Here is a 25,461-nt window from a genome sequence, read left to right as displayed (position 1 = left end):
TGAACAAACATAGGGGTGCCAATTGGGCATGGCAACCCAATTTCATTTTAATGCTAGTTTTGTCACTGATTGAGTGATGTAACTGGCCAGTCGTGGGTTGCTTATCCCATTCCAACCGGTTCGGTTGGAACAGGGCCGGCGGCGTCCTCGTGCACGCGCGCAGTTCACGCATGCTTCTCAGCTGCTTGCGGAGAATCGCGCAGGCACTGTATGTGCCATCCAGCTGCTTGCGGAGAATCGTGCAAGTGCTATATGTGCCATGTGCCTGTGTGGAAGCACATAAGCCTTCAAAGACCGGTAAGGTGTGCAGGCGGGTGGGTGGGCCCTTCACCGTTCCCGGAAGTTACGTACTTCCAGGTTCGCCAACCAACCGGTTTGCTGGGACCGCCGCAAACCGGTTGAAACCCACCCCTGTAACTGGCTAGCTATTGTACCATTTTACCAAAAATTGTCTTCCAGGCAGCAGTAAAACCAAAACCATAGATACCTCTTTCAACCCTTAAATAGCACATCTCTAGTTTTCATCCAAATAAATTCCCGCAATTCAGAATATTTCATTGTAAGTTGAGGTTCTAAACAAGGCTCTCCAATTCCACCATTATTACTAGCTATGGAAACCACTAGCAGCCATTTTGTTAAAAAAAATATCAGTTATCAGAAGAATGAAGATTAATGAGAGGACCAAGTGATAAGTGAGTTTGGTAATAAACTTATTCGTTTCAGGAAACATTTTGGAGCTGAGGGTGGATTGGGGATTTGCCTTCCAGAGATCTTCTGTTTACATTTTTTTTCCCCTTTCAAAACCAAAACCAAAAGTAACCAACAAAAAAACAAAATCAAAACCAGCTCGCCCTAGTGGCCCATTTTGTCACTAAATTTTGTTGACCAAAATTGGGACAGAAGGATCCCATGTGGGGTGCTGGAGGGCTGCATAGGATATATGGGACCCAGTAGCTCATTTTATACCAGAGAGGCAGATCAGGAAGCAATAGCCTGTTTTCTACTAGATTCAGTTCTGATTGCATGAGGAGATTCAATTGTGACAGCAAGTGAAGGAGATTCATGTTGTTCCACTTGTAATCAAATTATTCTTGCCTTTACTTTTTATTAATGTAGGTTAATTACTAGAAAATGCCTCTTTAGGAAAAGGCTGGAAGTTGAACAGAAGCGGAATAAGAATTTTCATCCCTGTTATCTGAGAAGAACTTTGGTTTACATTTCTTGCTAAGCTGGTTTGGCTGATGTGTGAGCCGCCAATTATGGCTTAACATGATGCATAAAACTACATACACATGTCACCTTTTTAGCGACCTTGAACTATACTTTATATTGTGCCATTAGCATAGAATCAAGGTTAATGCATGTTCTCCGATTGGAGTGAATAATAAATTCAGGCAAAGCAAAATGACAAATTTATATTCATTTCAAAATATATTGTAACAGTTGGTAGTTATTTATGGGGTTTACATTCTACTTTTATTAAAATAAATCTGAAAGCAATTTATATTAAAAAAATAAACAGCAGACTGTCTAGATTATCCGAAAACCTTTCTATCTTTGTATAAAGCCACTCCTTAGGTTCTTATGCTAAAAAAAAGCTTTTTTATTTTTTTTCCCTTACAGATTTTTCAGGGAAAACGTTCTTAAAGCTTAAAGCAGATTCCCCCCTCTACCATTTATATCAAAATGAGTGCACATATGCCGCTATGCTGTGCCAAAAAACTTTCTAAAAAGGGAGATTCGGTTCCTCTCACTTGTACAGTTTTGTTTGAAGGTGCATATGGGTTGCAGAGATTGTGACATTGGCATGCGATTGGAAATTATGGATTTCATCTGGTCCCATTCTAACACTGTACCATCTACAAGTGAACACATCTGCTGGTTGAAGTTTCCCTCCTCCAAAACAACATTGTTTCTATGTCAGCAAAAGTATTAACAGAAAACAGAGGACCAGCATAGACCGAAGACTAATTTATTTTAAACTCTCATGTTCAGTTATGAGATGGCAGGGAAGAGGGAGAGAGCAGAAACCTTGCTGCAAATCTCCAACTCTTTTACCATTTTGTATGCAACTTTTTTGGCAGTATCCTTCCAAAGTATTACCGCGCTCCCCTTTCCAAACCAAGGTACCCATTTTCTTTTGGGGGTTTTAAGTAGAGAATAGGTTGAACAATTAAGGACAGAGACTCTGCCTAGAACAGTGATGGTGAACCTATGACACGCGTGTCAGTGCTGATACGCGTAGCCATTTGGGGTGACACGCACAGGATTTCATGCGATTCATCCTCGGTTCCTGCACGGCCGCCGAGGATGAAAGAATCTGTGCTGGAGGAACGAGGGGGGACGTGTGATCTCCCCCGCCCACACTCACTTACTGTATCGCCGCCGCCCCTTTCTGAGCGCAGGGGCTGCTGGTAAGGCGTGCGTGCCGTGCGCACACACGTCATCAGCGCGGCGGGGGAGGACCCGCAGGAGAGGAGCACGGGAACAGTGCGCACCTCTCTCCAGTCAGGCCGGCACAGAGAGTCTACTCATATTCTTCGCCCTCGCGTCACTAGGAATATTCATAGCAGGGGCGGGCTGGAGCGGCATGTTGATGAGGACGTGGAGCTGGAAGCAGCCGACTCCACAGCCCTGGTTCACGGCACCCCAAACAAGTTCAATAATATCAAGGGCAACATACAAAATCGACTGATGAACAAAGAAGTTACTAAGCAGGTATGTTAAATAATTTGTTTTTGTGGACGCAGTTTTGTCTCTGGACGCAGTTCAAGGTGTTGGTTATTACCTTTAAAGCCCTACATGACTTAGGACCAGGGTACCTGCGAGACCACCTACTGCCACACTCCTCCCAGCGGCCGGTAAGATCCCACAGGGTTGGCCTCCTTCAGATGTTGACCCAACAAAGATATGCTTGCCTCCACTTCATGTAAAACTCAGTTTGATGAAAATTTTTGTGAAAGCAATGAACAAAAAGCAAAGAACATTATGACTGTTTTGCGTATCTATTTCAGAATCAGTTTTTTTAGCTCTTGTTTTCTTCCCCACTTCGTTGATGTTAGCAATAACAATAGCAGTTAGGCTTATATACCGCTTCATAGGGCTTTCAGCCCTCTCTAAGCAGTTTACAGAGTCAGCATATTGCCCCCAACAACAATCCAGGTCCTCATTTTACCCACCTCGGAAGGATGGAAGGCTGAGTCAACCCTGAGCCGGTAAGATTTGAACAGCCGAACTGCAGCACTGCAGTCAGCTGAAGTAGCCTGCAGTGCTGCATTTATCCACTGCGCCACCTCGACTCTTTCAAAAGTACAATGTTCATTGTACTTTTGTACAATAGACAAAAATGCATCCATAACCTGATGAAAATATGAATCTGGCTGTAAAGCCTGACAAAGCGTTCCTGTTCAGCTAGATTGGGGGCAAAATGTGTAATACTGTGGCTGTTGCAACCTTCATTTATACATTAGAGAGAAAATTAAATATGAATAAACTTCATTGGATCAGCAATGTCTTAATAAAATGTAGCTAAAAGAGGATAATGTACGACGGGGCCATAGTAATTATATGCACTGGCCCAACTCTCTGAACATAAGATAATGTGGCAGATCCTTGAAGTTAGAAAGCAGTATTTACCAGCTGAGTATATCATTTTTGGGTTTTTATCTTCTAAAATGCAATAAATATTTTTTTAAAAAAACCCAAACATATGCTGTGATGTAGCAGGACAATTGAGATAGATTGGGTTGTCCTACATGACTTATCTGAAGGTTGAAGTGTTTTTTGTTTTAACCGATTAAATTAGATGTTGCCAAAAATTTGAATGGTTGCTTTTCTTTTCTTTTTATTCAATAAACTTTTTAAAAAAAATTATTTTAATTCAATCAACAAATTTCCATTACTAGAGATACGTCAATTAGTGTGAGTTAAAAGATGAGATAATTTAGATGAATTGCACATATGGGAAATAATAGCTAATAGCAATAGCAGTTAGACTTATATACCGCTTCATAGGGCTTTCAGCCCTCTCTAAGCGGTTTACAGAGTCAGCATATCGCCCCCACAGTCTGGGTCCTCATTTCACCCACCTTGGAAGGATGGAAGGCTGAGTCAACCTTGAGCCGGTGAGATTTGAACTGCTGAACTGCAGATAACAGTCAGCTGAAGTGGCCTGCAGTACTGCACCCTAACCACTGCGCCACCTCGGCTCTTTTAAAATATGTCCCATGCCTACAATTAGGGATGTGCAATCAGGGGGGGGGGCAGAGGAGGCAGAGCCTCACCACTGTCATCATGAAAAGAAAAAAAATGTAAAAAAAAAAAGACAAGAGTGAGGTTAGGCTGAGCTAGTTGCTACCAGAGTCACTGTGGATGACTCTGCTTAGTGCTTAACTGTTTAAAAAAGCCTTTAAAAACTACAGGAGGAGGCGGGAGAACAAGATGCCTCATCTAGTCTGACTTCATGATCACTCGAGCAGAGCTAATCAAGGGTTAAAAGCCGAAAAATTCCTGATGTAATGAGGAACGTCATTCTCCTGCCTCCTGTAGAGGGCGTTTTTCAGAGGCTTTTTTAAACAGTTAAGCAGAGTCATCCACAGAGTTGAAATCCTCTCTGAAACAGCTGGAAAAGGTACGTGATTGCATGCAGATTGCATACGTTGCCTTTACACACACACACACACACACACGGATAAAAGTATATAAGCCCAGCTTCACTGATTACAAGTTTGAAAAGGCAATGTGGCTCCACCTGCAATCAAAGGCTTGGATCGGAAGGCAGCAGGGAAATGGGGGTGGTGGTATGGTAGAGGATATGGGGTATGGCTGCTTTCAAGCCATTGGAAAATATATCCAATCCAACTTCTGTGTTTGTGTTTTTTTGAGATTGAGTGAGTGAGAAAGGGATCCAATTTCTCTGTGTGCATGTGTCTGTTTGAGAGGGGGGAGGGAGGGAGAGAGGGAGGAAGGAGGGAGAGGGAGAAGAAAAAGAATTTGGGGAAACTTTTTCGCAAAGGAGAAAAACAAGTGCTGTCGCTTTAAATCGGAACTGAGCATGCCTGGCTGTGGAATTCTGGGAGTTGAAGTCCACAAGTCTAAAAAAATTTGAAACCCCTGTGTCAGTGCCTCACCAGCCATAAACCTCACCACACGTCACTGCTTACAGCTCATACTGAACTTCACATTTTCCTGACAATCTTAGATAGCCAATCCTGATAAAGGATTTAGTGCAATCCAACTATTAATTGCAGTGAGTAGAAGGATAATTTTACTCTTCCATCAATAGTCTTTGGACTTGCACAACTATCCATGAACTATTAAGCTATCAGATTCCCATGATCCATAGGACATTACTCTGTGTGCCAGACCATGTGGCCCCTATAGGGAGGTGCTTTATTCAGTATTGTGAATACATATTAAACTATGCTCAGTGGAGAAGATAGAGAACGTTTAGTGATGTTGAAGGTGGATTCTGGGTTTAAAAACATAAAGAATATACAGAAGTGCATCTATGATTAGTCAAGAAACTTCTGAAAGAAAAATATTAGTCAACTTCATATGACATTATGGTATAGGAGAGGAATTTATCCAGGCTGTGAAGGGTCTTCCAAGAAGAAGTGACCAGTTATAACTTTCACCTATGTTCAGAAGCAGAAATATTTTGTAGATTTTTGTAGATTTTATTAATATTTGTAGGCCGCCCTTTTCCCTGAGGGGACTCAGGGCGGCTCACATAAAATCGGGGAAGGGGAATACAGACATTAAGATAAGACATATAATAAAATAGTAAACAACATACATTCATCATTCGGGAGGGGAACTATCCTTGTCCCCAGGCCTGACGGGCGAGCCAGTTCTTCAAGGCTGTGCGGAAGGCCTGGACGGTGGCGAGGGTGCGAATCTCTACGGGGAGCTCGTTCCAAAGGGTCGGGGCTACTACTGAGAAGGCCCTCCTCCTTGTAGTTGCCAGCCGACACTGGCTGGCCGATGGTATACGGAGGGAGCCTAGTCTATGTGATCTTATTGGTCGCAGGGATGTAATTGGCAGAAGGCGGTCTCTCAAGTATCCAGATCCACTGCCATGTAGGGCTTTATGGGTGACTAATAGCACCTTGAAGCGCATCCGGAGATCGACAGGTAGCCAGCGCAGCTCGCGGAGGATAGGTGTTATGCGGGTGAACCGAGGTGCACCCACAATCACTCGCGCGGCCGCATTCTGTACTAGCTGAAGTCGCCGGATGCTCTTCAAGGGCAGCCCCATGTAGAGCACGTTGCAGTATTCCAGCCTAGAGGTCACAAGGGCCCGGGTGACTGTTGTGAGAGCCTCCCGATTCAGGTAGGGTCGCAACTGGCGCACCAGGCGAACCTGGGCGAATGCCCCCCTGGTCACAGCCATTAAATGGTGGTCAAACGATAGCTGTGAGTCCAGGAGGACTCCCAAGTTGCGAACCCTCTCTGAGGGGTGTAGAATTTGACCCCCCAGCCTGAGTGATGGAATATTGGTCGAATCTCTGGGAGGGAAACACAACAGCCACTCGGTCTTTTCTGGGTTGAGCACGAGCTTGTTAACCCTCATCCAGTCCATAACAGCTTCAAGGCCGCGGTTCATCACGTCTGCCGCTTCATTGAGTTGGCACGGGGCGGACAGATACAGTTGAGTATCGTCCGCATATTGATGGTATCTAATCCCGTGCCTGCGAATGATCTCACCCAGCGGTTTCATGTAGATGTTGAATAGTAGGGGGGATAAGACCGAGCCCTGAGGCACCCCATAAGTTAGGGGCCTAGGGGACGATCTCTGCCCCCCCACTAACACCGACTGCGACCTGTCCGAGAGGTAGGAGGAGAACCACCGCAACACGGCGCCTCCCACTCCCACCTCCCGCAGTCGTCGCAGAAGGATACCATGGTCGATGGTATCGAAAGCCGCTGAGAGGTCGAGGAGAACCAGGATGGAGGAATGTCCTCCATCTCTGGCCCTCCAGAGATCATCGGTCAATGCGACCAAAGCGGTTTCTGTGCTGTAACCGGGTCTGAAGCCTGACTGGAAGGGGTCTAGATAGTTTGCTTCCTCCAAGGACCGCTGGAGCTGGAAGGCCACCACCTTCTCAACAACCTTCCCCAGAAAGGGGAGGTTGGAGACTGGACGATAATTATTAAGGATAGCTGGATCCAAAGATGGCTTCTTCAGGAGGGGTCTCACCACCGCCGCTTTCAGTGCGGCGGGGAAGTTCCCCTCCCGAAGTGAGGCGGTGACAACCGCCTGGATCCAGCCTCGTGTCACCTCACTGCAGTTAGTAACTAACCATGAGGGACACGGATCCAGTACACAGGTGGAGGTACTTACAGCCCTCATGGCCTTGTCCACATCCCCGGGGGTAACGTCTTGAAACTCAACCCAGAGTTGTTCAAATTGATCCTCCTGTGCCTCGGCTGGAGCTGCAGGGGTGGAGTCCAAGTCCGACCGAAACCGAGCAATTTTGTCCGCTAAGAATTGGGCATACTCTTCGGCTCTGCCCTGCAAGGGTTCCCCCGCTTCCCTTTTGTTCAGTAGGGAGCGGGTTATCCTAAACAGGGCGGCCGGGCGGGACTCAGCGGACGCAACCAAGGTGGCTATATGGGATCTTTTTGCAGCCCTAAGTGCCCTGGTGTATTCCTTGGTGCAGGTGGTTACCATTGCTCGGTTCGCTTCGGACTTATCGGACCTCCAACGGTGCTCTAGGCATCTCCTCCGGCGCTTCATCTCCCGGAGTTCCTCGGTGAACCAAGGTGGTCTCCGGGATCCGCCGCCTCGGAGGGGCCGCAGTGGCGCAATCCGGTCGAGGGTCTCCGATGCTGCCGAGTGCCACGCAGCAACCAGAGTCTCCACCGGACTGTGGGCGAAAGTGTCAGGAATAACCCCAAGCTCTGTCTGGAACCTTGACGGTTCCATAAGACGCCTGGGGCGGAACCACCTGGTCGGTTCCTCCTCCCTACAGTGGGGGTTTGGTCTCCGAAAGTCGAGCCTCAGTAGGCAGTGGTCTGACCACGACAGGGGTATGATGTCGTTCCCCCTCAGACCAAGATCACAAATCCACTGCTCCGAGAGAAATACAAGGTCAAGCATGTGTCCCGCCGAATGGGTTGGGCCTCGAATTACTTGGGTCAAGCCCATGGCTGTCATGGAAGCCATGAACTCCTGCGCCCCCTCCGAGTTTTCACCGAGCGACGGCAAATTAAAGTCCCCCAGGACCATCAACCTAGGGAACTCAACTGCCAGCTCAGCTACCGACTCGAGGAGCGAGGGGAGGGCTGCTGCAACGCTGTTGGGAGGCAGGTACGTTAACAGCAGACCCACTTGACCCTTGAGGTCCAACTTTAACAGCAAAGACTCACACCCGACAATCTCCGGAGCAGGGACCCTACGAGGAACTAACGACTCTCGGATAACAGCGGCCACACCCCCACCCCTTCCCTGGGCTCTCGGCTGATGTAGCACCTGAAATCCTTCTGGGCACAGTTCTACAAGGGGGACTCCTCCCTCTGGGCCCAGCCAGGTTTCAGTAATACATGCCAGGTCTGCCCTCTCGTCTAAAATTAAGTCCCGGACGAGAGGAGCTTTATGTACAACAGACCTGGCATTTAGCGACAACAGCCTGAGACCAGGGTCCTGACTGCTTACGCCATCTGGTCTCGGAGTGGGACTCCTAGGGCCGGAAGGAGGGATCTCTGTAATGTAGCGAACCCTCCTTCCCCGGTAATGGCCTGCCCTAAAGTCCCCGCCGTATCTGCCTCTCCCTGTTACGACCGTAATACCCCGACCCTCTCCCGTGTCTCTAGTCCCCTCAACCACCCCCATGGCCCCCGCATCTCCCGGCAGGTCCTCCGAATCATGCGTACTCATACACTCTTCCAAGCAGTCCCCACGTGAAAGTTAAAAAAAACACAAAATTTTACAACAATATGGTTATAAAAGTGGGCCATTCATTCATCTCACACATATCTCATACATATCCCATACAAAGAAAGAAGAGAAAGATGAAAGAAAAGGGAGAAATTAAAAATTGCGCAATTGATTAATTTAAAGTGCGAGTTCAGGTGGTAAAAGTCGGCTCTCAATGTTCAGAGTTGAAATGGCTGAGGACCAGTTATAGTTCAAGTAAAACATATGGGGGAGTGTCTTATAGCCCCTCTCTTTTTCTATAACTTTGTTAGTCAGAAGGTCCTGTGGGGGTTCAAAACAAACCCGCGGTGCAATCATCATCTGTCCACCCGCAGTACAAATCCAAAGTTTTTCTTCTGGAAATAGGGCCACTCCAAGAGATTCCCAGTGGCACACCATTAAAAATAAATGGTAAGAGATGAAACAGGCGTTGTACTTGCCTAGAGACCCCGTTGCTGTTTCCAAGATGGGCTTGCTCCCTCAGTGTTAAATAGCCAAGGCAGCCTGAAAAGCTTCGGAGTCTCTGAGGCCAATGGGATCTTCCAGGTCTGCAGGATCCAGAGATGGTCTTTCCAGTTCCGCAATCCCACAGCAGACAAACGGAGGGCAGGGGTGGGGGAGGCAATGGGGCCGCCGAAACACGACACCACTGCCACCGAGCTGATATTCCTCTCCTCGCCGCCGAACAGCTGGTGTAAATAAGGTAGCACGGAGATCGCTAAAGCCGCCCAAGCCTCCACAGTCCGCGGCTGCAGTGTCCTAATGGCCCGGAGATGGTCCTGGGGGTGGTCGCACAATCGTGGGGCGCTCCCGCCGCTAGCAAGCACAGTTAGAAGATGGAACAGGCGACGGAGCCCCCAGAAAACGCCGCCGCCATTTCCAAGCCGAAATTCTCCTCTTCGCTGCCGAGCGGCCCGACCAGCATGGAAACCGCCAAAGACGCCGGAGCCCTTGCGGTTCGGGGCTATCCCCAAAGAGGTAGCCCCTACCGCTGACTGATCTTTTTGGGCTCCCTGGGTCTTGGGCTCCCCGAACGAGCCTCTTGTGTTGTATTTTAAAGATATTACCCGCGGTTTTTCCTGCATTTTCGTCGCTAGTTTTGGAGCGGACAGAGCCTTACAGCCATCTTAATCATCGCACATGCGCACAAGTTTTTTAAAACATAAATATATGTTTTAAAAAACTTTAAAGCTATACTAAGTTTAAAAATAGGAAGCAATATGAAGTCAATGCAAAGATTTAACCAAAGGAGGATAACTTAACTACTTGTTGATAAATAAGCAGAAAATATAATTTTATGCATTATAGTTTACATTTCTATAATGTATAAGAAAGGGCAGAAAATAAAGCTGCACGCAATTGTTCTTACAAAAGATTTGGCTCATTTGTATATGTTACTGATGATTGTTTTCTATTCAATTTACATACTCCATCTCACTCTGCTTGGGTTGTGAGCCGCCCTGAGTCCCTTCTGGGAAAAGGGCGGCATAGAAATATAATAAATTCAATTCAATTCAATTCAATTAAAGAGTGTTCTGTATTGGAATTAGCTATAGCTATTTAAACATCTTCAGATTATACAACAAATGTTGAACCAAGTGAAATCCCATTGATTTTCATAGGATTAGCAAAAGGAAAATCAATGGAGCCGAGGTGGCGTGGTGGTTAAATGCAGCACTGCAGGCTACTTCAGCTGACTGCTAGATCAGCAGTTCAGCGGTTCAAATCTCACCGGCTCAGGGTTGACTCAGCCTTCCATCCTTCCGAGGTGGGTAAAATGAGGACCCGGATTGTTGTTGGGGGCAATATGCTGACTCTGTGAACCGCTTAGAGAGGGCTGAAAGCCCTATGAAGCGGTATATAAGTCTACTGCTATTGCTATTGCTATTTTTGCTTAATGTTATCTGTCTTTTGTCAAGTCCATTCCAATCTTTCTACTATGAACTTTGGGAATTAGAACATTTTCCATAAGAACTGCCAATTTTCAAATTTGAAAAAAGTAGATTGCAGAATGTATGATGAACTGATATTCATTGTTTATTATCTTTCAGATATTAAACATTTAACATTGTTTTTTCTGGATCACTATGAATAGACTTGACTTGTTCCCCTGAACTTAAGAACGATTGTACCATCCAAACTAATTCACATCACATCAATTATCACTAAAATCTGACCGTTTAGTTCCATACTTGCTCCAGGAGGAAAGTTGAAAAAAAGTTGTTGAAGCAGGAAAATACAGTTCGTGGTTTGCTCCCGGTGCTTCCTCTTGCTCTTCAGTCGAGAACCAAATATATTATTACTGTGAATCTGGCACTGGGATCTTATGGCAGAGTAACTTGCCAGGAATGGAAGCAATGTCGAGCTAATGTAAGACTTGGTTATCTGTGGGAAAGGCTGTTTTTGCTTATTACTTATGTGGTAACAGATAATAATAGGGTTATTTTCTATTGGATTGGTTCTAAAGTTTTCACCCTCAAATTGTTCTAGTGTGTTACATCCATTTCCTCCTGATATCCGTTGGTTTGTTCAGCAATAAATAAGTTACAATTCAGGCTTACCACCAAATAAGTAGATTCCAGTTTCTTTATAAGTGAGGGACTTAATTGTTTGATTATAGATAAATAAGAGAAGAAAATGAGAGCAGCTGGAAGAATGTTCCAGCTGACAAAGCCTAAAGCTCACCAGGAAGAGTCAGAAGAGAAGATACATACTTAATCGATTGAGATAGAGAGAGGGAAGAAAAGGATGAGTCAAGGCCACATTGCTCCTCCTCTAAATTCTCAGTGAGGTACCCAGAGATGCCAGTGGTCACAAAATAACCATGGCCACCTTCCTGACTCTTGAAAAGAATATTTCTGTTTACATTAGTGTTGTGACTCAGTCAACACTAGTGGGGACAGTCCCTCTGGAAAGAAATGCATTTTAAGCCAATAAATGATCATCATTTTCCAGGCTCTTACCTGAATTTGAGGCATGCCTGTCTCAATTCTTAACTGGGCTTACATTAAAAAAAACATAGGGAAATGATAGGGTCTGTTGAATGGTTTGCCCCACACAACTGATTGACTCAATGGAGTTCCAGAAGAAAGGGCTTCTCTGTGGATATGGTGGCTGGTTCAGTCTTAGTCTCTGCCTAGAATGGGCAGCTAGCTGGGACTTTGGAGTGCATTGCCCCAATGCAGCCTCTCCAGTGTGCTGAACCCATCCCTTGGTTTCTTGAATGACTCCAGGAGTTGCGGTATCAGAAGAGATGACTAGAGTCCTGCTGGAGGAAAACTTGGAACAAAGTCAATCAACAAAAAAAAATGCAGATAAGAGCCCATATTAGGGATTACCTTGTGGCAATAAGGGCAATGATGTATTAATATTTTTCCACCTTTATTGCATTGAAAGCCATTCATGTAAGGTGACCAGACGTCCCGCTTTTGGCGGGACAGTCCCGATTTCTAACAATTTGTCCCGCGTCCCGCGGCATTTTAAAAAAGTCCCGATTTTTGGAAAGAATGCATGATGTAGTCCTCTCCCCCGGCACCCCACTGATTAAAGCGCTTTCTTTCGCCCGCAGCAGAGATCGGGTGGGCGAAGGGAAGCACTTTAGGCAGTGGGGTGCGTGCTAGGAGGAGAGGAGAGATTCCTCCCAGCACATACTCCACTGATTAAAGCACTTTCAGTGGGGTGCGTGCCAGGAGGAGAGGAGATAATCCATATAGACCAAATTTTTAATGAAGAACCCCCCATCCCCCGTCAATGGTGTCCCACTTTACCAATGTTAAAATCTGGTCACCTTAATTTAGAGTGACCTGATCTCTGCTGGGCAGAGATGGACCCTGGGATATTTTGCCCATGGGCCACATGGGATCATTTGCAAGGCATCTGTAAAGAATATCCTAAAATAAAAATGCTCAGATGTGATCCAAGTTTCACTCAGATGGAGCAGGTGTTACCAAAAGGCCAGCAACCTGGTCTTATGGTAGATGACTTTAACCAATGATCCCTAATGAGGGGGGATTGGGTTTTTTGTGTTGTAAGTTTGGTTTCTTCTTTCTTGGATCCAGAGTTTGTGCAGAAAGCTAAGGAGGTGACCTGTGTCAGTTCCATACTGTGATAACCTCTTTGTGGAGGAGGTGGTGCCTCTGACCTTGAAAGAAGTAGCAATATAACTCCTTAAGCAGTTATTCTTTGACCAAACAGTCTTGGAAATTAGTCTTCCATTTTCTCTTTCTAGGAAAGGCGTTTGTAAAGATGGTCATAAAGCAGCTCATAAAAAACCCTGCAGAAAATGGATTATCTAGACCCAATTCAGTTAGGTTTCAGGTTCATATTTGGTATGGAGACAACTTTATTTATACTTCTTGATAATTTGTGGTGGCGCTGGGATGGAGGTAGTGCATTCATCTTTATGCTCTTTAATCTCTCAGTGACTTTTTATACCATCAGCCACAGAGTCTTTCTGGACTTCTCTGGGAATTTGCACTATCTACATCTAGTATTAAGTTTGTCAAGGGAACAAAAGTAGGACCCACCTCTGAGAATAGTTGCACTACACATCATGCTCACAGATAGATAGGATCATCCAGTACAGAGACTTCTTCTTAATTCTTAGGTATACGTGTGTGTATGTGTATGTGTCAGAGGTGGGTTCCTACAAGTTCACACCTATTCAGTAGAACCAGTTCATCAAATCTACCGAACCGGTTAGAAGAGGTTCCACCAGTGGACCTGGAAAGCAGGCCACACCTACAGAAGAGGTTCCAAATTTTTTTGAAACCCACCACTGGTCCTTGCATATGATTATTCTACACTATCAAGCTCATATTTATAAAACTTAGTGCCTCTGTGAAAGGTAAGGATGACTACTGTGTTTGTGGTGCAATCAGAACATTGTGTGTATTGAAGTTGTTTTAACGCAAACCAAAGATGCCTTTTAAAAAACAAGTTTACATCCTATTCTTATGCATGCCAGTGCTAAGTGTGAGGTAATTTAAGATGGTTCTGACAAGTGTCGTCGGCATCTTCATATCCGGTCACGTGGGCGGGAAGCCACTCCCATCCGGTCACATGGGCTGCAAGCCACTCCCACAAAGGAGGCCACACCCACAGAGTAGGTTCGAACAATTTTTGAAACCCACCACTGGTATGTGTGTGTATGCGTGTGTGTGTATACACATATGGAGAGAGAGAGAGAGAGAGAGAGAGAGGGAGAGAGAGAGAGAGAGAAGGAGAGAAAGAGAGATATGTAGAATTCAGAGAGCATTTTTGAATATTCCAGACTACTTGAACCGGTTGAGCAAGTTAATCTGATTTGCTATGTTAAGATTTAAAATCTTTAAAATAATGTCCTTGATATCCTTATGGGTTTAATCATGAGTGTTCTATTGTTGTAAGTGAATCTATACACCTCAGGTGGAAAATATAAAAAATATGCACCTAGAACAGGAAGAATAAAAAGGAACAAGTATCATAACATGAAGGGACAAGCTGCTCGGAGATTTTTTCAATTTAATTCCTAAACAGAGGAGCTAAAAATCCTTGAAAGGGGGGCAAATTATCCTGAAAATCCCCTGCACATAACAATGTGGTGTTTTTAAGACAACCACTTTAGAGACACATAGCTACAAAGGCTAAAGCAATATCTCTTACTTTGGGATCTTCTGAATTTCAGGAGGGATTTCCTGAATTCTCAACACATACAAAACCCAAAAGTTCCGGGAATGGGACTGATCCTTTAATATGAGTCTATGAGATGTTATTTTAGATGATAAGCTAAGTAGTAGTAAACTCTGAATCAAGACAAGTCCTTCGGGAGTGGGCGGCATACAAAACTAATAATACAAAACTAATAAAACAAACTAAAAAAATGCTGAGGAAGAATACCCCTAATCTGACAAAATTACAAGTTAATGCAACCTCTTGAGGGGAGCCAGCTTCATAGAGTAGCTAAAGGGGCTGGAATGGAACCCAGGAACAGAAGCTTGTTCCCTTGACTTGGGGCTAGTCACACTTTTATTAGCTCTAGGATGAAGTTGATAATAAACCACTTCAGAAAAAATCTTGCTATGAAAACTGTATGCGCTTGTAATTGCTAGGAGTCAAGACTGACCTGGAGGCACCGAAAGAAATTAAAAATAAATACATGAAAGTCCTTAAAAATTATATAACGCTATTATTTTGCAACTCCCTCCCCAAAGTATGAATCTCAATCTTTATTCTAATCATATGGATGTGACAGAAAATGCACATCTTGTGTCCTACGTGAAACTGATTTCCATAGCCAAATAAAAGGTATTCCAAACACAATTAATATGATGACCCAAACTGACTTTCGTACAAGATTCTTTCTCTCAGCCTTTAATCATCCTTCTTGTTTTGGGTGTACTAGTTCTGATGAGGCAATCTGAAATTAAGACTCCAAGAGTTTTCCTCGTTAAGAAATGCTACTAATACTTTATCTTGTTCGAATGAAATGTTGTAACTATTCTTACAGAGTTCAACATAAAGAACATCAGATGAATCACCATATCAAAAGCAGTCTGAAATTAACTATCTAGCATGTAAGAAGTATACATACAATTGGGAAATCTGCATGATAAACTTCATATGAACAAACATTTCTCTTGATATTTGAGAATGCAGGACAATCAGGTAATTAAAATAGCAATAGCAATAGCAGTAGACTTATATACCGCTTCATAGGCCTTTCAGGCCTCTCTAAGCGGTTTACAGAGAGTCAGCATATTGCCCCCAACAATCTGGGTCCTCATTTTACCCACCTCGGAAGGATGGAAGGCTGAGTCAACCCTGAGCCGGTGAGATTTGAACCGCTGAACTGCTGATCTAGCAGTAGCCTGCAGTGCTGCATTTAACCACCGCGCCACCTTGGAGGAAATTTCCTTTCCAATCCATATTTTCCAGTTGAAAGAATTCATGATTAATAATTTTAAGGAAAGCTATACTTGTGGAACATAACACTGGGTGTTACTTTGCTATAATTTGCTTCTGATTACATGTGGAAAGTATAGAATTACAGAGAGTAGGCAGGAAAGACTGACATTTCTAAAACTTTAATAACAAAGTAATGAGTTCATGGAAAGATTGACGACATGAATTTAGTGTTTCTCACCTACAATTAATTTTGTGCACTTATCAAATGGATCATGTGTAACATTGATATGGTGTAAATATCAAATGGATCATTTTTACACTAAATGTTCAAATATTTAGGGCATTTGACCGTTGATATGTAGCATTATTTTGCTATATTTTCCTGTAGAAAGTGCCTGTGACACGTGCCATACTATCCTCTTATCAAAGGTAACAGTTGCATTATCATTTGTGATATTCAGAAAGCTTTTGAAGTGTGGCTTCTCCAATCTGAATTTGGGCATTGAGAAATCCATAAGAGATGGTGAGAAGGTGGAAGTGATGAAACCTGAGTCACGCCTCATATTTCTGCCTCTATCAGATATGCAATATTTTGCCAAGTCATATATAAATGGGTGAAGTTTGTGTTGTGACGTCAGCAGGCACATTTTGTCATTTTAGCAATAGCAATAGCAATAGTTAGGCTTATATACCGCTTCATAGGGCTTTCAGCCCTCTCTAAGCGGTTTACAGAGTCAGCATATTGCCCCCAACAACAATCTGGGTCCTCATTTTACCCACCTCAGAAGGATGGAAGGCTGAGTCAACCTTGAGCCTGGTGGGATTTGAACAGCCAAACTGCTGAACTGCAGTCAGCTGAAGTAGCCTGCAGTGCTGCATTTAACCACTGCGCCACCTCGGCTCGGATTTTAGCATCATCATTGTCAGCTGCAGTCACCTGATTCAGGAACTGAAGCATGAATAGTTAGATATCTACCCATGACATTAAATCAAAAGGACTGACAATAAGAGTGTCAATTTTAAACAGACGTTGAGTTATGTGACGATATGTTTTAATGATAGTGCTATATTTTATAATCAGGAGTGAATAACACTTAAACTACTACATTATGGTATAGTTCTATGATTTGTGTCTACATTTTATGAGCATTATGTTTTGAATCAAATTTTGTATTTTTCTTCTTGAGAGTCATTTATTGTAGAATTATTGAAACCGCATAAACACATTTATAATAAATAAATAAATTTGGAACCTTGACTTGTTTTTATCACCCCAAATGTTTGTTAATGGGCTGACCTTGTTTTTATTCGGTCTTTCTTTTTTTACAATAAAGGATTACAATCTCACATTTGATATCCAGATTCCTCATTTGAATTGTAAGATTTTGGTTAATGTGAAATACTAATAAACAGCAAAATGGGTTTTTTTTATTAATCAATAACAAAGTTTTTAGGAGGTAGATTATTTTCATCGTCAGTGAGAAAGTTCTGTGAAGGGAATGCTTTGTTATTTCTCATTTGGGATTCCCTGACAATGAAATTCTTCTATAACCATTAATTTTATTGATCCATCACTCTTCTGAGCTGTCCATCTGCTCAATTCCTGCTGCTTTCTCTTATGAGTATCCTTTGCTGTGACCAGATGAGTCTCATTAGGAAGATGAAATAAAAGTTCTAATTTTTCCTGAAGCATTTACCATAATGTGCTTATTTTGAGAGCTGTTATGTCTTGTCCTAAATTCCATCCATACTGAGGTTCTGAAATCAATTAATCACTTCTCACAGTTGTGTGTGTGTGTGCGCGTGCACCAGTGGTGGGTTTCAAAAATTGTTGGAACCTACTCTCTGGGTGTGGCCTCCTTTGTGGGGGTGGCTTGTCACCCATGTGACCAGATGGGAGTGGCTTGCCGCCCATGTGATCGGGTATGAAATTATGAATTAGTACTTAGGTCGGTCCAAGTAGCTATTCAGAAACTCTGGCATTGAAGCATGCAAGTCTTAAAACTGTCATGTTACAAGATCCTTGCCAGTGATGGGTTTTGAAAATTTTTGGAACCTCTTCTGTAGGTGTGGCCTGCTTTCCAGGTCCACTGGTGGAACCTCTTCTAACCGGTTTGGTAGATTTGACGAACTGGTTCTATCGAATAGGTGCGAACTGGTTGGAACCCACCTCTGGCGCGCAAGCTGTCGTGACCAGTATTATCCTCAGTGGGTGCAGGGGTCTCCAGATCAAGTAAGAAGTTAACTCTGGATTTGTTACCATCTATTGTTCATAATTGCGTGGAGTTAGGGGCCATGGGCCACTATACCGTTGCATTTAATCTTTGAAGGCAATAGGACTTGAGAAGATCCAGAGAAAAAGGTTTATTGGGTTCTCTGCTCCCAGGCTAAGAAGGATAAAGATAATTCATAATTTATCAATGACAGCAATAAGTATCATCCTTCAGAGACAAATCAAAAACTCTTGAAAAGTTATTTTAGTGTGAGCATTAGTTTGGGTAGGTAGTTCTCAGTTAACAAAAGTTTCCAAATAGCTTCTTGTAGACTTGGTGATTATCTAAAGGCAGAAAAAAAAGGCAACATTTTGTGAAGAAAGCATAACATTCAGGTAACTATTACCAGAAGTTTTACCACTTATGATTTGATCAGTGTATTAGAAATATAGGAAACTGATAGCAGAAAACACCTAGTGATCTATTGAGTCTGCCCTCTGAGTTTTTTACTTGTTTATTTTGTCTTTTCATTTTTTGTTGAATAATAGACATGTGTTCAAGCCATGTTTAAGCTAAGTTACTGATGATTGACCCCACTACCACCACTGGAAATTCGTTTCAAGCTCCCACTACTTTTTCTGCAAAGCAATACTTCCTAACATTACATTTAACTCTTCCTGTCAGTCTGAGCTTATGCCCCCATGTTCCTGATTCTTGCTTAATATTGAAAATACTGCCTTCTGGAACTTTTTCACAACTTTAATACATTTAAAGCTTTCAGTCATGCCCCCACTCCCCACTTCTGTCCTCCAGACAGAGGTGGGTTCCTATCAGTTCGCACCTATTCGGTAGAACCGGTTCGTCAAATCTACCGAACCGGTTAGAAGAGGTTCCACCAGAAAGCAGGCCACACCTACAGAAGAGGTTCCAAAAATTTTTGAAACCCACCACTGACACACACAGAGAGGGAGAGAGAGAGAAAAACAGACAGATAGACTGACAGAGAGAGAGAGAGAGAGAAAGAGAAAGAAAGAAAGAAAGAAAGAAAGAAGAAAGAAAGAAAGAAAGAAAGAAGAAAGAAGAAAGAAAGAAAGAAAGAAAGAAAGAAAGAAAGAAAAAGAGTGAGAGAGAGATGAAAGAAAAAAAGAAAATAGGGACAGAGAGACAAAAGGAAGGAGAGAGAGAGAGAGAGAGAGAGAGAACACATGGCCGGCAAGCCACTCCCACCAGGTCACATGGCTGGCAAGCCACTCCCACAAAGGAGGCCACACCCACAGAGTAGGTTCCAAAAAATTTTGAAACCCACCACTGCCACACACAGAGAGGGAGAGAGAGAAAAAAACAGACAGATAGACTGACAGAGAGAGAGAGAGAGAAAGAGAAAGAAAGAAAGAAAGAAAGAAGAAAGAAAGAAAGAAAGAAAGACAGAAGAAAGAAGAAAGAAAGAAAGAAAGAAGAAAGAAGAAAGAAAGAAAGAAAGAAAGAAAGAAAGAAAGAAAGAAAGAAAGAAAGAGAGTGAGAGAGAGATGAAAGAAAAAAAGAAAATAGGGACAGAGAGGCAAAAGGAAGGAGAGAGAGAGAGAGAGAGAGAGAGAGAGAGAGAGAGAGAAAACACATGGCCGGCAAGCCACTCCCACAAAGGAGGCCACACCCACAGTAGGTTCCAAAAAATTTTTGAAACCCGCCACTTTCTCCAGACTATACATATTCAGTTCCTCCAGTCTCTCCTGTTAACGTTTTTGCAAGGTTTATCAGACCTTGTACCATTTTTGTTGCTCGTGTGAAATCTCATTGTACAAATCTCATTGACAACGAAATTATAAATTATGGTTTGTAAAACCCAGCAGTTGGCTCATGTAATACACTAAGCAACAACCAACCCAACCCAATTACAGCTTAGTTCTTGGGCAAACCAGGCTTTATAACAGATTGACAAGATAAGAATTGAGGCTTAGGGAGATCACAAGCTAATGCCCATTAAAAGAAGGGTAAGATGACAGTGCAGAACAGAGACAGCATAAGGCTGCATTTGTTTGATGAAGGCTTTATTTAAAGAGTAAATAAGGGAACTTAGAAGGAAAATGTAGATAGAAATTTGTTGCAAAGGAAAGAACAGGAGCATGTGATAAAGCAGCATGCTATGGTCTTAAGCTCCCTGCTTCATGTGACTTGTATATTTGAAACATATTTTTAATTAAAAACTGGCATGCTACAAAATAGTCAGTTCTCTCTCCCTTTCTCTCTCTCTCTCTCTTCCTCCCTCCCTCCCTCCTTCCCCCCTTTCTGTCTCCTTCTTGGACTTAAATCAGTTTTCTTACAAAATAAAAATGATGGATGGCTGTACTAAGAGACATATATGTATTTATCTGTCTGGAAAGAGGACAACAGGATGGTAGCAAATAGCATTCTGGTGCTTTGTGACTTTGTAAGATTCCCCATGATACTCATTTTGTTAATTGGCAATCACTCCCCGGGCAGCTATTTTGCAAGAGTGCCTTCAACATATATTTAGAATTCTAAATATACCTATTGCTAAATAAAAATAAAAAACCCTGGTTTAAGTTATGGAGGTGACAAGCAGAAAAAAACTCAGATAAATAGGGTAGTTCAATGTATTTGTAGGTAAGCTTGAGAGACCGCCTGCTGCCAAATACCTCCAACAGACCAATCAGATCCCACAGATTAGGCCTCCTCCGAATTCCATCCGCCGGCCAATGCCGACTGGCGGCTACCCAGAGGAGAGCCTTCTCTGTGGCTGCTCCGACCCTCTGGAACGAGCTCCCCGTGGAGATTCGAACCCTCACCACCCTCCAGGCCTTCCGCAAAGCCCTTAAAACCTGGCTGTTCCGACAGGCCTGGGGCTAAAGAGTTTTTGCCCCCCTTCTTGAATGGTATGGTTGTTGTGTGTTTTTAAATTTTGTATTGTTATGTCTCGTCTTTTTTATCCCCCTGTTTGTATCTCCTTCCCTGATTGAATTGTGAGCCGCCCTGAGTCCCCTTCGGGGAAAAGGGCGGCATATAAATGTAATCAATCAATCAATCAATCAATCAGCTTCAAGAACTAGAATATATCTAAAAGGAAGCACTGGAGGAATAGAGCAATTAAAAGAAACTGTCTGCCAAATGCTTCAGGTTGAAACAGCACTCAGGTCAATATAAATATTTAAGAAAAGGCAAGGATACAAGCATAGCGGGAAACTAACTTTTGTTGGCATAAAAAATTGGTTTTATAGCATCACTGCAGTCAATTTTTTAAACAAACCTGAAGTGCAGAAAATTGTGCCTGACCCATTCCGAGTTAAGGGGGCTTTCCCAACACAACTAGGAGATCAAAGGGATAAATGCCATTGTTGATCTTGACAGCTACATGCCATGGGGAGATGGAGATCAAGTGTGCTTCGGATGGAAGAAACATTGTCGAAGACAGCTTCTCCCAATCTGCTCCTTTCCAGATGTGTTGGGAGCACAACTCCCAAAATTCCGAAAGAGAGTGAGCCTGTAGGGAAGAATATGCTAAAATAGGATTATAAACTACATTTTTGGTAAGGAAAAAAAGGAACAATTTTTCATTTATATTCAGTAAGTGTAAGGGGAAAATGATATTTATCTGTATGATCCATCATTCCTTTTACAACTTTATCACTTTCAAAAAGTATGTATGGCGAGAAACATTTCTATTTTTGAAAAAGCAAATGTGATAAGAGTGGGATAAGACTGTATTAGAAATCGAAATATAATATATTTCATATTGAGAATCCCACATGACAGCTATAATTCTGATAGAGTTCCTCTCCAGTTTCAATATTGTCAAAAATCAAAAATGTAAGGGAATCTTATGTCTGAGAACAAGTGATAATAATGTAGAACATAATTATAAACCAAAAGAAACCAAATTATTTTATCTTTATGAGATTTTTTTAAAAGTCTGTAAAATGCTCTACAGACAGAAACGAAACACAAGTGAGAATTAAAGCCAAATGATTTGGATGCTCTGTTAGGGTGTGTGTGTGTGTTTTTCTTTGACACTTTCTCATCCTATAATGCAAAAATGCTGCAAAAAGCCATTATAACTTAGATAGAAGTTTCTTAATCCTTCATAGAACTTTTTCCTGCTGAAGATTAGTCTCCAAACTACTTTTCTCTTGGAGATAGGCTACATAAAATGCAATCAATGGCTGTCATTGATGCAACTGAAGTTGTAAATATTTTTACTCTACACAATTAGCAAACTAACTTCTAGAAAGCTTCTCCGTTTATCTCTGGAGATGAAGGTTTCTAGAAGCTAGTCCAGAGGTGGGTTCCTACCAGTTCGCACCAGTTCGGTAGAACCGGTTCGTCAAATCTACCAAACCGGTTAGAAGAGTTTCCACCAGAAAGCAGGCCACATCTACAGAAGAGGTTCCAAAATTTTTTGAAACCTACCACTGACACACACACACACAGAGAGAGAGAGAGAGAGAGAGAGAGAGAGAGAGAGAGAGAGAGGAGGGAGGGAGGGAGGGAAGGAAGGAAGGAAGGAAGAAAGAAAGAAAGAAAGAAAGAAAGAAAGAAAGAAAGAAAAAGAAAGAAAGAAAGAAAGAAAGAAAAGAAAGAAAAAGTAAGAGAGAGATGAAAGAAAAAAGGGAAAAGGGGACAGAGAGATAAAAGGAAGGAAAGAGAGAGGAGAGAGAGAGAGAGAGAGAGAGAGAGAGAGAGAGAGAGAGAAAACATGGCTGGCAAGCCACTCCCACCAGGTCACATGGCCAGCCAGCCACTCCCACAAAGGAGGCCACACCCACAGAGTAGGTTCGAAAATTTTTTGAAACCCACCACTGAGCTAGTCCATATTACTAATAAGCTTCCCACAATACCCCCATTAGGACATTTGATATTCTTCGCATGTTTAAATCACCAGAGCCTCATGGACGTAGTTAGCCGTTTAGGGCCTATGGAAGAGTTGATGATGGCAGAGACATGGAAGTTAAGCATACTGGGAAAGACTGTATTGTTGGAAAATCCCAACATAATGATGGGAAAGAATTGGAATAAGCCCTGGGTGAAATCATCCATCACCATTGGTTGAGATATCATCAATATGCTGATGATACTCAACTTTAGCTCTCCTCATCACCTGAGTGATGTTGTCTCTTTCTTCTCAGGGTGCCTGGAGGCTATAGGGAACTAGATGGGGGACAATGGGCTATGATGAACCCTGACAAGATCAAGTAGCTTTGAGTACACAGAGCTTCAAGATCCAGATCTTTGACATCTGTAGTTCTGGACAAGGTTGCACTACTCCGACCCTTTGGAACGAACTATCCCCAGAAATCCAGACCTCACCCACTCTCATGGCCTTCAGAAAAGCTGTCAAGACCTGGCTTTTCCAGCAGGCCTGGGGCTGTTGACCTCATTGTTGAGGTCCAGCCACGACTGAAATGAATGTATCTGTGTCGTTTTAACTTGTCTTATTTTATTTTTACTTTCTTTTATTTTCTTTCTCTTCCCTTCTGTAAGCCGCCCGGAGTCCTTCGGGATTGGGAGGCTTATAAATAAAATTAAACTTACAAACTTACAAACTTACTCTGTTCAGATCCAGTTTGCAATTTGGGGGGGGGGCTATCTCCTGGACTTGCAAATCCTGCTAGAAGATCGTGTGGCAGTCATGAACTAGGAAAACTTTGCAAAACTTTGGCTTCATGGTATTGGACCTGGGTACTTGAGAGACCGCCTACTGCCGATTACCTCCACTAGACCGATACGATCGCATAGATTAGGCCTCCTCCGAATTCCATCATCCAGCCAGTGTAGACTGGCAACTACCCGGAGGAGAGCCTTCTCGGTGGCTGCTCCGACCCTCTGGAACGAACTCCCTATGGAGATTCGGACCCTCACCACCCTCCAATCCTTCCGCGCCGCTTTAAAGATCTGGCCGTCCCGGCTGGCCTGGGGTTAAGATTCCAACCCCACTCGAATTGTGTGACTGTTGTGTTTTCTTTTTAATATGTTGTATTGTCTTCATGTTGGAACATTGTTTGTCCTTCCCCCCCCCTTTTTTTTTGAACTGTGAGCCACCCTGAGTCCCCCCAGGGAAAAGGGCGGCATACAAATAAAGGGAAAATAAAATAAAATAAACTAATGAACCAGCTGCAGCCCTTCCTGAATCAGGACTCCCTGATGCTTTGTCACTCAAGTCCTAGTCATCTCTTGTTGGGATCATTGCAATGCATTTTACATGGGGCTATGCCGGAAATGCATTTGGAAGCTTCAACCGGTACAAAGGGAGCAGCAGGAGAAGTCTTGGGGGGGGGGGGCAGTAGAATGACCACCGTTACACCACTGCTTCAGAAGTTGCAGTGGCTTCCGGTTGGCTTATGGGTGCAGTTCAAGGTGCTGGTTATGACCTTTAAAGCCTTTCATGGCATAGATCCAGATTACTTGATGAACTGTCTCATCCTCCTAAGGCAGGCCCACACTATTTGTGCCAGCAGAGGTCTGATGATGAACCTGCCAATCAAGGAACTCTGACTGACATAATCCAGAAGAACATTTGTGCTGTAGTGCCGGCCCTCTGGAACAGCCTCCCCTCTGAAGTTGGCCTCCATCCTCTTATCCTGAGCCGTGGTGGCGCAGTGGTTAAATGCAGCACTGCAGGCTACTTCAGCTGACTGCAGTTCTGTAGTTCGGCTGTTCAAACCTCACCGGCTCAGGGTTGACTCAGCCTTTTGGCTTGGGGACCCAATAGGGGAGTACATCACTGGAAGTGCCCATTGGACTAATTAGCTGGCCTTTTTCGGCTCCGTCTCCACTCATCTCACTTAATAGAGCCAAGGTGGTGCAGTGGTTAAATGCAGAACTGCAGGCTACTTCAGCTGACTGCAGTTCTGCAGTTCAGCTGTTCAAATCTCACCGGCTCAGGGTTGACTCAGCCTTCCATCCTTCCAAGGTGGGTGAAATGAGGACCCAGACTGTGGGGGCAATATGCTGACTCTGTAAACCACTTAGAGAGGGCTGAAAGCCCTATGAAGCGGTATATAAGTCTAACTGCTATTGCTATTAATGTACTTCCTTTGGTTATTTTTATTGTTTTATTTCTTTGCCATTGTTATCTTCACATTGTTATAATTTTTTTCCCCGTTGTATTGTTATAAGCAGCCCAGAGTAGTCCCACGACTAGATGGGCAGCAAGCAAATTTAATAAATATATATTCAGAGGGTTCCGAATTGTTGAAGTAATAAGGCTTTAGTCCTCTTTGACCATTAACAGTACTCCATATACAAGAGGAGCTGGATCTGTTTTGAATAGGCATATTCTCCTGGTCATCAGTCCTGCAAACACTAATATGGTCACATGCAGTGACGTGCAGTCAGTTGAGGCAGGGGAGGCACAGCCTCACCACTCCCATCATGAAAAGGAAAAAAAATGTAAAAGGAAAAAGGCGAGAGCTGAGGTCAGGCTGAGCTAGT

The sequence above is a fragment of the Thamnophis elegans genome, chromosome 6 (assembly GCF_009769535.1).
Source record: "Thamnophis elegans isolate rThaEle1 chromosome 6, rThaEle1.pri, whole genome shotgun sequence".
NCBI classification, from domain to species: domain Eukaryota; kingdom Metazoa; phylum Chordata; class Lepidosauria; order Squamata; family Colubridae; genus Thamnophis; species Thamnophis elegans.
Note: the sequence above shows the minus strand (reverse complement) of the source record.